The sequence below is a fragment of the Spermophilus citellus genome (assembly GCF_964194105.1).
Source record: "Spermophilus citellus genome assembly, chromosome: 9".
Lineage (NCBI taxonomy): Eukaryota > Metazoa > Chordata > Mammalia > Rodentia > Sciuridae > Spermophilus > Spermophilus citellus.
Window position 1 is genome coordinate 88,267,442 of NC_138191.1, and position 13,078 is coordinate 88,280,519.

Here is a 13,078-nt window from a genome sequence, read left to right on the forward strand (position 1 = left end):
AGAGGTGCTATGCAGTCATAGGGAAAAGACTAGTGAAACATTCTTTCAGGATCTAGATTTTTCAAGGCAGGTGGGAGGGTACTGGGATTGAACCCAGGGGCACTTTTCCACTTAGCCACATCCCCAGCCCTTTTTGCTTTTGATTTTGAGACAGGCTCTCACTAAGTTGCTGAGCTGTCCTTGAACTTGTGATCCTCCTGCCTCAGCGTCCCAAGCCTCTGGGATTACAGGTGTGAACCACCACAACTACCTAGGATCTGGCTATTTTATGTTACCATTGCCCCAAATATTCAAAAATTATCTTTTAATATATCTTAATTTCTACTTCAGGTTCCTTTGCACCCCCATCCAAGTCAGGTTCTATTAAGGTCATATCTACTTTCTCCTCCTCCTCTACATAAATGTACTACAAATAACCCTTGCTGTGTAGTTCTCTTCACTGTCTCACAGGCCCAGGATCTGGTTGTCAGACACAAACCAACAACCTATTATTGCAAAATGTATGTATCCTTAATTTTTTTCTGTTCCTTCTCAGCTAGCATGAGTAGGAATGGGAAGGGACAAAAAACATGGTCCCTATGATGTAGCAACTGTTTTAGTTTTCCCAGATGGATCCAAGGCTGGTGCTTATAAACTGCAAAGACATTTTGACCAACAAAAGATTCTGATTGTGAAATAAGATTATTTTCCTCTGACAGGTTAGGACAGCTATGACAGCTTATGGAACGTTTCTAATTTATATCCTACAAACCCCCTTCCCCCCATAATCACACATAGCCCTTGAACATGACGAGCAGACTGGGTGGTTTAAAGTCTGTGCTTGGCTGGCAGGCAGTATGATGTATATAGCCATATCCACCACCACAAAGGCTGGTTTCCCCAAAACCTCCCCAGCAATACATGGATGAAAATGTGGATTTTTCTTCCAGCACAGAGCTTAAACATAATCCTATTTCTATCCTAGGCACCTATTAAATATGATTGAAACAACGCCCATTGGAAGTCTTAAAACCTTAACCACCAGTTTTACTTCTAAAATAAAGTAAACTGCCAAAAGTTCTGATAAAAGTGACAATTTATATTTTTAAGTAGTACAACTGGAATTTTCCTATAGCTGTAGACAAAGGAATTCTTACCCAGATAAGTAGAAGAGCACCAATAAATTTAAGGTAGCTTATGCAAGTTAGGCACTAATGAATGTCATCTTCTGTTTTGTCATGAAAAAAGATCTTTCTGCTGCTAAAGGAGACTGATTTAGATTATGAATAGCTGTAGTGATTTGCAAAAATGGCTCCAGAGAGATAGAATGAGACTCCATATACTCATGGCACTTGAGGTTTCTGCCCTTTTTGTTGAAAATTAATTTGTCCTGTGGGTTATTGGATTCTAGCTCAGCCAATGTATATTGCTCAGTCATCACAAATTTACTTAAAATTTAGTGTAGCTGAAGTTCATTCAACAAGACAAAAGTCTACAGTTGAAAGCTTCTAAAAATCTTTTTAAAAAACTGGCTAACAGTGTAATTGAAAGTGCTGGCGTCTAAGTAGATTCACATAATGTTTTGCAGGTATCAATATATACTATATTACTAGGTTAGAAATAGATTTTTCACTTGTTTTCCAAGAAAAAGCAGATAGGGTGGATTTATCATCCTTGGGCAAGAGGACATTTTGGTTCAAGTTTCCACATTCTGAAAGCTTAAAGATCCCTAAATTCAAATTAGATTCTGTAATATATACCATGCATTTCACCTGCTCGCATATTTTATAATTTCAAACCAAATGTTTTAAAAGCAAATAGATTATGCACCTATTGCTTCTAAATTCTAAAAGCATTACACTTAAAAAAATTAGAAGCACACATATTCTGTCTTACTGCCCATCAACTCAGTTCAGGCCACCCACTCCCTACACAGAAGGCTCCAGCACAGAGGCTTCTAGAATAGAATGGAAGGAGTTGCATGTGAAACAGAGCATCAGGATACAAATCACTTGCTTTTTAACAAAAGGAACACGAGTTTAGTGGCCATGCTCCGCTACACAACTAGAATGAGAGGGGAAAAATGGGGGTATTCTCCAAAAGAGGCTATCGTGAGAAAATTTAAAGGTGGCAGGAAAAAAAAGAAGAAGAATTAAGAGCTAATGGTGGGAAACAGAGTCATTCTTAATGAATCCTTCCTTTAAACATGATTTTCCTTAATAAAATCTTTCTCATCTTTACACATTTAGATGGGTATATTCGATATATTAAACATATTTAAATATGTTTGATAGTCTTTTTTCCTTGGAAAATTCAGATGAATCTCAAAACTTATTTGATAGCTAACATCCCACCAGCGAACCTCAACTGTAATTAGGGCCATGGTAGTAGTTTCTAATGAAATTAATGATACACAGGCAGTGACAAATGTTATTCGTTCACTGCATTTATAGATGAGAGATTACTAGATAATAGTGTTTTCCACTGAAATGTTATATTACAGATAAGAGTTAAATCTCCATGGTGAAAACATTTGGATGTGTCATCTCATTTAGAAAAGAATGCAAATGCCACTTGGGGCCACCTAAATCATAGTTTTTGGATGTTTTTTGGATAACAGCTCTTGTTTTATTTCTTGAAACTGATCTTCAACTAAACAACGCTACGGATCAAATCCAAACTCCGAAGAGATCATCTCTTTGCTTGAGGTCCAATTGCACAAAATGAGATAGAAAGTGCTAACCAAATCAAGACACAATGGACTGGAAATTTTAGATTAATAATCCTCTTCCAGTGGTGAACTAAATAACTTTTACAGTTTTATCTATGGTTATTTGTTTCTCTGAAGATTTATGGGCCTCACAACAGATATGCATCTTATCTTTCACTTTCCAGATTAAAGAGAGATGATTTTAAACAGGCTTCTGACTGGCATAATCTGGAATTGCAGATGATCTCAATTTTTTAAAAAATGCTAAAAGTGAACTTGCAAGTCAAATGAAAATGACTTTGCGCATGTCAGATGCACAGGCGGGGGAATCTGCATACAGCTAAACAAGGCTGATCTCCTATTGCCAGTACCAAGCCCCTCGCCTTGCCCTCTATCAGCCAGGTGCAATCTGTACATGCTTAACCAAGAATTAAAACTCTTCATGCTGCTGCTGCTTTAATTGATTGATGCTAAAAGTTTAGAAAATACAACCTAACCAGTTATTACAAAGTGCCTTTAACCAAGCCTTCTCCTCTGAAAGCAGCATCCTCAATTGAAACTGGCAGACCACATTTTTAGGTTTCAAGCAGCTCTGTCATTCTACAAGGAATGTGTCTGCCACTTCACACGATAGCTTGAGCTGAAAGACATGTACTTTGAATCAGAGAATCAATAGAACACTTAATGGACAATTAGGAGAACAGCTGTAGGACTGTCAGAGACCCATCTGTACACAGCTCAAACAGCAAGCCTGGACAGGGCCCGGGAAACAAAGTACACTGCTCCAGGGCACTGGCCCCAGTACAAAACCTCCCTTTCAGTTCTCATTTAATGTTAATATAGTGTTCTTTTTCATTACAAATTTTAACACGTGTAGAAAATTATGGAAATTGCTTAAGCCATTTGTCAACTTATATCATGTGAATTGATCAATAAATTTCACTACTTTGTTGTTAATGTAGATAAATTTTGGCATTTAATTAAGCTCCAGTGAAAATGTGGCCACTTTTAATTTCAGCAGATGCTGTCGTTTCATTTGTAATACATAACTACAGGGGTAAATACAACCCAATCATGAATTATCACTAAATATTTATAGACAACATAGCAATTCAGAAAATAGACACAAAAGATTTTTACAATGAAACAATTACTGTGTGCAAAATCTGAAATAGGTGGTGATGAACTCTAATAGGAGCCATGAACAGAATCTTAATATTGTAGCTCCACAAAAGAATTACATATGTATAATTTGCTCTCATGATCTTACCTCCACAGATTGTCTCTATTCAGCAGAAATAATTTCAAATTCTTTTCACAGAATCATTCCAAATGTTAAAAGATGGTTCCCTAAGTTTGTGGAAGTAGATTCAATTTTCTAAATTAAAATAACAACCCATCCTTTCATATTTCTGCTTATTAAATTTATTTGGATACAAATTGGGAAGCTTCTCTTAATGGACAGGAGGAGAGTTTTAGGATGCTTGTTTTACACATGATTTGGAATCGGGATAAACGGCCAGTCAAGAGGACCCTGGGGTGGGAAATGGAGACAAGATGCCAGACAATGGGAGAAGGAGAATGAACTTCTTAGGCTTCCTCCATATGGCCTGAGGGGCCCCAGGATGAAATCCTGCTGCTGACAGCCAGAAGCCCTATAGCCTTAACCCTCTGTGGCGTAGTCTGACATGATAAACTGCTGTATCTCATTTGAGAGGGAATAGGCTACCTCTTGGTGATTCTGCTGGTGCCTTCAGGGAAAGGGGGATTCAAAATCACATCGCTGTCTTTACAGTGTGATCCACTCTCTAGCGCCCCTTCCCACCATTGTCTGCATGCTTCACAGGAGGTCCTGTATAAGACTGTGCAGTTCAGCAGAAACGCAGGCGTGGGTGTCTCTGTGCAAGTCCTTAGTAAGTATTATAAAAATAAGTTCAGGGAAGTCCAAGCTGATCCCTCATTCCTATTTTTACAACGTCTCCGTGTCAATTTGGCTGTCAATGCTGAGGCAGTTTGGCACTTTCTGTTGTTCTGGCAGAGGCGTACCTGGTCAGAGATGATCCTCTAAATTCCGACTCTATCAGAGAAATTGGAGTTAAGCAGCCAAAGGGAAAATGGATAGGGTCTTCTTGCTGAACCAAATTACTCCGTTAAATTTCCAGCCAAAATTCTCTCTCTGGCTCACTCTCACATGTTCATATTTCTTTTTATTCCAGAATTTAAATTTCCTAGGATTTGAGGCTCATTTTTATACCCCTGAAAAGTAGAAAAGGCTAGAAAATCTAGCTCAGCTCTAACAGATAATTAGGAATTTGTTTTCTCTGAAATCAAAGGTTTTGTGAAGTCAAAATATTTTAAGTGTTTTTCTGAATCATGTATGTCTGTGAATTTGTCTTCAGGGGAAAATGAGAAAAAATAATTAATGTTCAGGCTAAGGAAATATTAGCATTTTTTGACTATTTTATGTGGACACTGAAGAGCTAAGAAAGTAAAGACACAAGACTGGCTGGGAAACAAATATTAAAATCCTACAAAGTTGAGATTGTGATGGAGTAAAGATGGCCACAGGGGCTGGGGTAGAGTGGTAGAGTAGTCACTTAGCACTAGTGAGGCACTGAGTTCCATCCTCAGCACCCCATAAAAATAAATAAAATAAAGGTAATGTGTCCATCGATAACTAATTTTTAAAAAGATGGCCACAAATTCTTTACCATTTCTTCCATCAATAAATGGAGTCTCTCTTCATTACCCTTGAATCTGAGTTGGCCTTATGAGTTGTTTTGCTCAACAGAATAGCAGAAGTGACACTGTGCCAGATCCCAGCCCAAGCCTTCACAAGGCCTGGAAGCTATTGTTTTTGCATTTTTCAGAGCCAACTGCCATGATGCAGAAAAATTCTGGTTAGACTACCAAATGATAAGGGGTGATTTGGAGAGTAGTTCCAAAAGATGAATGTTCAAACTCCCAAACTCCCAGCTGAAGACAGCCAGATGAGTAACCACAGCTTCACCATGTAGGGCAGAAGAACCTCATAGCTGAGCTTGATCAACCATAGAATCATGAAAAATAACAAATCTTTATTAGGTTAAGACAGTAAACTTTAGGGTGATTTGTTAAACAATAATAGATAACTAAAATCTAGATATTATAATTAAAATCTCTTCTTTTTCTTTTCAGATCCCATACACTTTTAAATAAAAAAAAAAACTATGACTATACCTCTTGCAGAAGTGATCTAATAACAGTCAAACAACAAAGATACTAACTGGAGGAGTAGAAATATTTGTGGAAAGAAGCTTAGACTGATTGTCTCTGCTGTTAGTTCACATTTTCTGTCCTTATAGTTTCACTCAACATTCCAACTCTGCATCAATGTTCAAATTGAACACCAAAGAAAATGTGGTTTCTGTGACAAGAACTCCATCCTTTTTCAGGATTATCATCTTAAAAATCAACTGATTCAAATTAAGAGCAGGTTGTTTTTTTTTTTTTTAAGACAACAGCAGAATTTCAGTTATTTATATTAAAGGTGCCAAACATAAACTCCTTAAAATTAATCTTCCTCAACTAAAAGAACAAACTAGACTCTAATAGCACCTCTGTTTTATTAGCTGTATAACTTGGGCAAGTAATATTATCTTTTTTTTAAGAGAGAGAGAGAGAGAGAGAGAGAGAGAGAGAGAATCTTAATATTTATTTATTTACTTTTTTAGTTTTCAGCAGACAACATCTTTGTTGGTATGTGGTGCTGAAGATCGAACCCGGGCCGCAAGCATGCCAGGCGAGCGCGCTACCACTTGAGCCACATCCCCAGCCCAAGTAATATTATCTTTTTGGGTCTTATCTATCTCCTCATCTGTAAAATAATCTTTAAAATCCTTTAAAAGACTGCTGTCTTCCAAAGACGTGTATTTTCAGGTGACTCCAACTCTTTTGGTATCTTATTGTGATCACCTTAGTGTCAACCAAGAAGTTCTTCTCTATTGCCTAAGGCAGGAATGATATATCCTTAATCTAATATTCTGTCCCTGAATAATTGAGATGGTTGTATAATTAACTGTCTCTCAGAAAGCCTAATCTTAATTGTTTTTACTCCATTATTCTATAAGAAAAAAGAAGTACAATAATTTGTCTTGGTACCAAGAGGACTCTAAATGGATACTCATTCTTTATGAAGTTCATAAGAAGTTGGTACATGTTTTGCTTGTGGAAAGATCTAAGAGGAACTGAGAGAGGGCTTTAACATGATAGTTTCAAAACCTATGGTTCTTAAGTCCATCACTGGAAATTATTTTGAATTTCAGTATATATTGTAATCTGGATTTGTTTGCTTGTGATATTCAGGAAAGAAATGATGTGGTTTATTAATTCTACAATTTCAAAATTTAGTAATTTCCACCATCTGCAGAATCCAACAGGTCTGGGACTGTATACTGACTGCATCAGTTCGGTATCCTTACGCAGTTTGCATAACCTAAGTCTCAAGGCTCTTCTCTAAAAAGTACAGATTTCTGTTTATGACATAACAATGAGATAATGTAAATAGGTACCTGGAATAGTAAATACTCAATAAAAGTGCCTAAAGTCATAAGCACTGGATAAATACAATTATAATTGAAGCTCCAAAGAAGCAGGAACCTTCCCAGTTCCATTCACTTTTCTCTCTTAATTGCATAGACAAGTAATAGAAGATTCTTACTCTGGTCAACAGCTCCACCTTTTCCCCATGATCTTGTTACACCATTTATTAATAAAAATCACATGGTTAGAGTTCCATACCTTTTAACTTCCCCTATTCAAATAGAGCATCTAAAAGACAAAAAAAAAAAAAAAATCAGGCACAATTACTACATAGGTCACAGATCCCTGGTAAATTAAAAGTTATGATATGAATCAAAGACCATCACAGCTCATATAAAATGAGAGAATTCCTGATCATTAAATGGGTACCTTTGGAAGTGGGACTAACTTGTTAAGGCCACTACTTTGGCCACCTGCTCTAATGAAAGTTTTCTGACAGACGAACAAGGAAATCAGGGTTTAGGAGATCCCTGTGGAATGGTTGTAGTTCAGTCTGATAGAGAAAGAAAACTGAAAAGAGATTCTAGACAATTTGCCCAGGTCAAATTGGGAATCAACATGGGAATTCGCATTGCTTAACTTCTCTATCCATTATTCAGTTATTGACCATACTTATTTGCTGCCCATATTAAGGGAAAATTTGGTTAGGTATGAAGTAACATTAGAAAACAAAGTATGTAATGTGTGTTCTCAGTCTTCTGTCAGGGAGTTCAGGTGGAGTGTGCAACACCAGAAGAAATCTTACAAGACCAGTGATATTAAAGATCACTGAGCAAAGCCTGTCCAGTGGTCCTGGGCAGCCCGCCTCTGGCTGTCCCAGGTAAAGACTCAATTCTGGTTCAGTCTCTGGCACATACTTTTACTGTGGCAAACAATGGTTAAGGATGAGGCATACCAAATCTATGCCTACTCAATCTTCTCCAATGATATGAGTCAATCCATTGTATTTATACATAGAAAATGTAAAACTAAATAAAAAGATTCACACTCCCAAACAAAGCTACTATGGACCAATCTTTCTGTACAGAGATAACATGATATCGTTAAAGTTAAAGCCAGTGAAGACACAAGAATGATATAGCTTAAAAGCAGAAAAGAAGGTTGGGGAAATCTGCCAGAGGAGTCCAAACTGTAAATACAAAATCTTGTAGTATTTATATTTTCTAGGTACCTGATATGGTATGTGACATGCTTCATCTCAAAACCATACTGACCATTGTCATTTTTTCCATTTCCATTCTTGTGAAAATGAAGACAGGAAATGGAAAGAGAATTTGCAAGAAGCATTACCACAGGCATAACTCAGCCTGAAACTTAAGTGTCTCACTCTCATACGCAGGGTTCCTCAGACCAAATTATCTAAGCACTCTCAGGTGGTTCTCAATCTTCTCCTTCATGGAAGTATGCTTGCTGCTTTTAATGAAATTTTGATTCTAAGAGATGGTCTATCTAAATGTCAGTAATGATAATAATTTTGGTGCTTCTTTTCTTTACAGGCTACCATTAAGAAAGCATCCTTTATTTTGTTGAAGTCCAGCTAGTCACAATCAAGATCTGCCTAGAACTCAGGAAGAAGCTGACTTGACTAAGAGATGTGGGCTTGAAAGTTCAATTTCCAGAGTATTTCAAATAACTTTAATGGATCACAGAGAACTGAAAGCTAGTTCTTAAGAAATTGATGTGTACATGTGCAAAAAAGAAGTATATTAATACAATTCTATCTTAACACATTTAATTCTTAAATGCTACATATACTTGTTTAATCTCCCATTTTAAAAGTAGAAAAGGTTAGATTATAACATCAGGTTAGCTCTCTTTGAAGCAGGTAATAATTAAGTTGATTCACTGTTGCAATTACTGTCAAATCCCCCTTAATTACCAGAGATTTTATAGCAGCTTCATTACATGTCTGCTGTAATGCATTGTGGCCCTAAGGAGAGGTGTTGCAGGAAATTCTGCATAGCATGGATAATTCTAACCTGCGGTTACAGCTTCCAGCGAAAGCTCCTGCACTGAATTTATCTTTTTTTGACATTTCTCCCTGTTACTCAAGCAGTTAAACCGAGGTAACATTACTAAAATAGCTGCCTAACTTTGAAAGTTAGAATTGATTTCTCCATAGATATTTAAAACAAAACAAAGAGAAGGGTAGAAAAAGGATAGATTAGCCGTCAATTATTGCTGGAAAAGCATTAAATTATGTTTAATAATGAATTTAGATTATGGCATTCAAAGAGATGTGAGATTTACATATTTAAATCAGAAATGTATCTTGTATTCCTACTTCTTGTGGATATTTTTGTATGATGATCAAGACCAAAGTTATTAGTGAATCCCCAACAGATAATCTTAAAAAGGATAAAAAATCATTGCTTTTTTCTTATAAATAATTTTCCAACTAATTTCTGGGGAAACCAATCATTAAGATAAAAAGGTCATTTTTAAGTTTCTCTATCATTGCTTGTTTTTATTGGAAAAATCTTTACAAATCAGAGCCTATAAACTGAGTAAAGTTCAAAACAGATAACTGAATGGCTCTCACAGATCCCTTTTTAACCAAGGAATTTACTCCACAGAATATATTAGATTCAGAAAGGGCTGCAGTGTCAATGACACTATTGGCAGCTGTGTTAACAGTTAAGGACCTGGCTTTGTACAGCAATACAGTTATTAAATTTCTCCAGAGACCATGACTCATTAATCAAATATTCATACATCTCTGTAAATACACACTGAACAGAGAATACCCTCAGAGCTGAGCATCCCAGTACAAGCGCTCTTTCATGTAACACTGACAAAATCCCAAGAACATGTGGTCATGTTTTGCATTTCTAATGCACTATGTACTCTTTAATACTCCATTTCCTAAAAACAGAACACAAATGATCTTACTGATTGCAAGTGTTAGATGGTTACAATTAAAATTATTCCACTATTGCTTCATACCATCTTTTTTTAAAATGAGGACAGTGAATCAATTCTGTTCTTTGTTTACCATCAAACAAGTAATTTTTTCCCAGGCGGATGAAGAAACCCAGGGCCATGCTCCTATTAATACAAGAATTTGTATTAGCATGAAAACAATAAATCACTACTTAAACTAGGGAAGCCAAATAACTTAACATATTAGCAGACATGAACTTGCTATATTTTGCAAAGTCCTCAGTCTGTTTTATACCACTGGGAGTTTTTCTCCTGTTGTATAGTAACAAAAGGTCTTTCTTAATTGCAGTCTCTTGGAAAATTGGGGTCTGAAGGCCAGGCAAAGAAGAGAAGGCTCAAAATGTTGCTTCATAAGGCTACTGTGATCAGGCTTCTAACCTCAGGGTGGGCAGGATGTACTATGTGAAGGGAAGAGAGAAAAAAAGGAGCATATTACATAAACTTCCAGTGACTCGCAGCTTCCAAAACAATAGGGACTTGATTCTTAAAGCCACTGACACAGAAGCAGATCTTTGTCACCTCTTCTCATCCCCTCTAGCCTGCTACTCAGATAGACTGCGTCTTTAACCCGTTTTCCAAAAATAGGTCAAAGACTTCCCTTTCACCTTCTTTCTGTCTTCACCCCATCCAGCTCAGCCCTCATCCAACACTTCCTCTCAGTCCTTTGGAACATCTAATTCAAGGTGTTGTAGGAAAAACTAGAATGGGCTACAGAATCAGGAGGGCTTAAATCCCCAACCTGCAAATTTCCAGCTGTAAAACTTGGCAAGTTACCTTAACATATCTGACCTTCAGTTATGTCATCTGTAATATGGAGATAAGAAACATCTACTTCGGGCTGGGGATGTGGCTCAAGTGGTAGCGCGCTCGCCTGGCATGTGTGCGGCCTGGGTTCCATCCTCAGCACCACATACAAAGATGTTGTGTCGGCCGATAACTAAAAAATAAATATTAAAAAAATTTCTCTCTCTCTCTCTCTCTCTCTTTAAAAAAAAAAAAGAAACATCTACTTCACAGTAATCTTGTGAAGATTAAACTAAATAATTATTTTTAAAAATACTTAACTACCCAATAAATGGCAGTTGTGGCCACTGATGCCATCACTGTAATCATTAATCCTTTGTCTTCACATTAACTCAAGTTTTTCTTTTTACTGGTAATACCAATTTCCTCCCAACAAGGGCAAAGACTCTCTCCTCCCCAGAAATCCCTCTGAGGTAGCTTTGCCTCCCACTTCCTCCTATCAGCACTACCAGCACTTCTTCCTATCAGCACTTCACACCTTACCCCCCCTACAATTCTCAGACTACTTCAAACACCCCAAATGCTCCAGCTCCTGATTTCAGTCTGAAATTCTGCTTTTTTTATCCTGTTCACAACTTTCTAATTCCCAAACTTTTTCACTTTAAATCCTTTAGAAGTCTGGTCTAGCACACGTGTCTCCTTTCTAGAAAAATGTTTTTAAATTTAAATGAAAATACATGTGATTAAAAGGACTAGTTTTTATATTTTTAAACTGTGACACAGAAATAACATTCCCCTTTATCAACACTTTAATCAATCCTAGTAGCAAGTTCTACCATAATTTCAAAGCTATGTAAATAATATTTCAAGATATCTTAATTAACCATGATATGAAAACATCTTTGATTCCTATGAGTGACAAAGTTCTAACTACTGCTGATGTTAATGCACTTTGTTGTCTACATTCCTACTAGATATTAGTGAAAATAAATAGGTAAATTTTTTTTCCATCCAAGTTCACAGACCCTAAGTTCTATTCATAGGTTCATTAAGAACCCCTGAATTAAGTGACCTATTCTTTCTTAGCCCCATGTAAATTCACTTAGTACATCCACAGAATCTACAGATTTATATCAGGTAAAACAGACTTTTAAAGAAGGGTATGACTGCAGCAACTTAACTCTCACCATCCCCCACCTGGGAAACTCGTGGGAATAGTAAGGGGACATTTTGCATTGACACTTCAAAGTCTTGAGTTTAGACTCCATCCATAAGACATTGACTCACAAGTGCATGAAGCAGAGCTAAGAGGTTATGGGACAAATTCAACAGCATGGTAGGACGTACAATAACTGTGAAAATCAAGAATACATTCAAGTAATATCTGTGTAAAAGAGGGAAAATATGGAGAATCAATTAAAAAGAACATAAAACTTTAAAAAATAAGGGTTTGTGAAATCATCTTCCAATTTTGAATTTTCATACTTCAAAGGTATGAAAACTAAACCCAGTTCTTCTGATTTCTACCCTGTTTGTTTTTTCCTTTACAGCCCTTGACTTTTTTTTGTCTCTGCCAGGCATCAACCTGAGCAAGTTTGTCTCAGCCCAACATTCACTGCCCTTGGTGGTCTGGCCTGGACATTTCATTTCTAGCAGCACTCCCTTAGTAAATGCCAGCCATGTCCCCCAGTCAGCCCAACAACCACGACAGCCACATGCACCTTGAGAGGCGTGCCCTCTGGGGAGAGGCACTGTCCCAACCCCACTTTCATTTAGAAAACCTGCACATTGCACTGGCACGGAGTCTTTGTTTCTTATTAATCCAAACACTTCCCTCATCCCCATCATGTAGTGAGTCATCCTAGACTTTCAGGGTTCATCTCAAACGCCTCTTCTTTTATGAAGATTTCCCTAATACTCATGACCATGTGAACTGTCTTTTGAAACCAAATATCATTTTACTTTTAGTCTTTCTTGCTCTACCATGTATAGCAGTTTTTTTGTGTGTGTACTCCCCCATTCTTAAGTAAATTTCTGAACTCCCCAATAGAAATGACCTCTCTTTTTTTTTTTTAAATCTCAATGTATTTCTTGGAATCTCACATAATATTGGAATGAAAT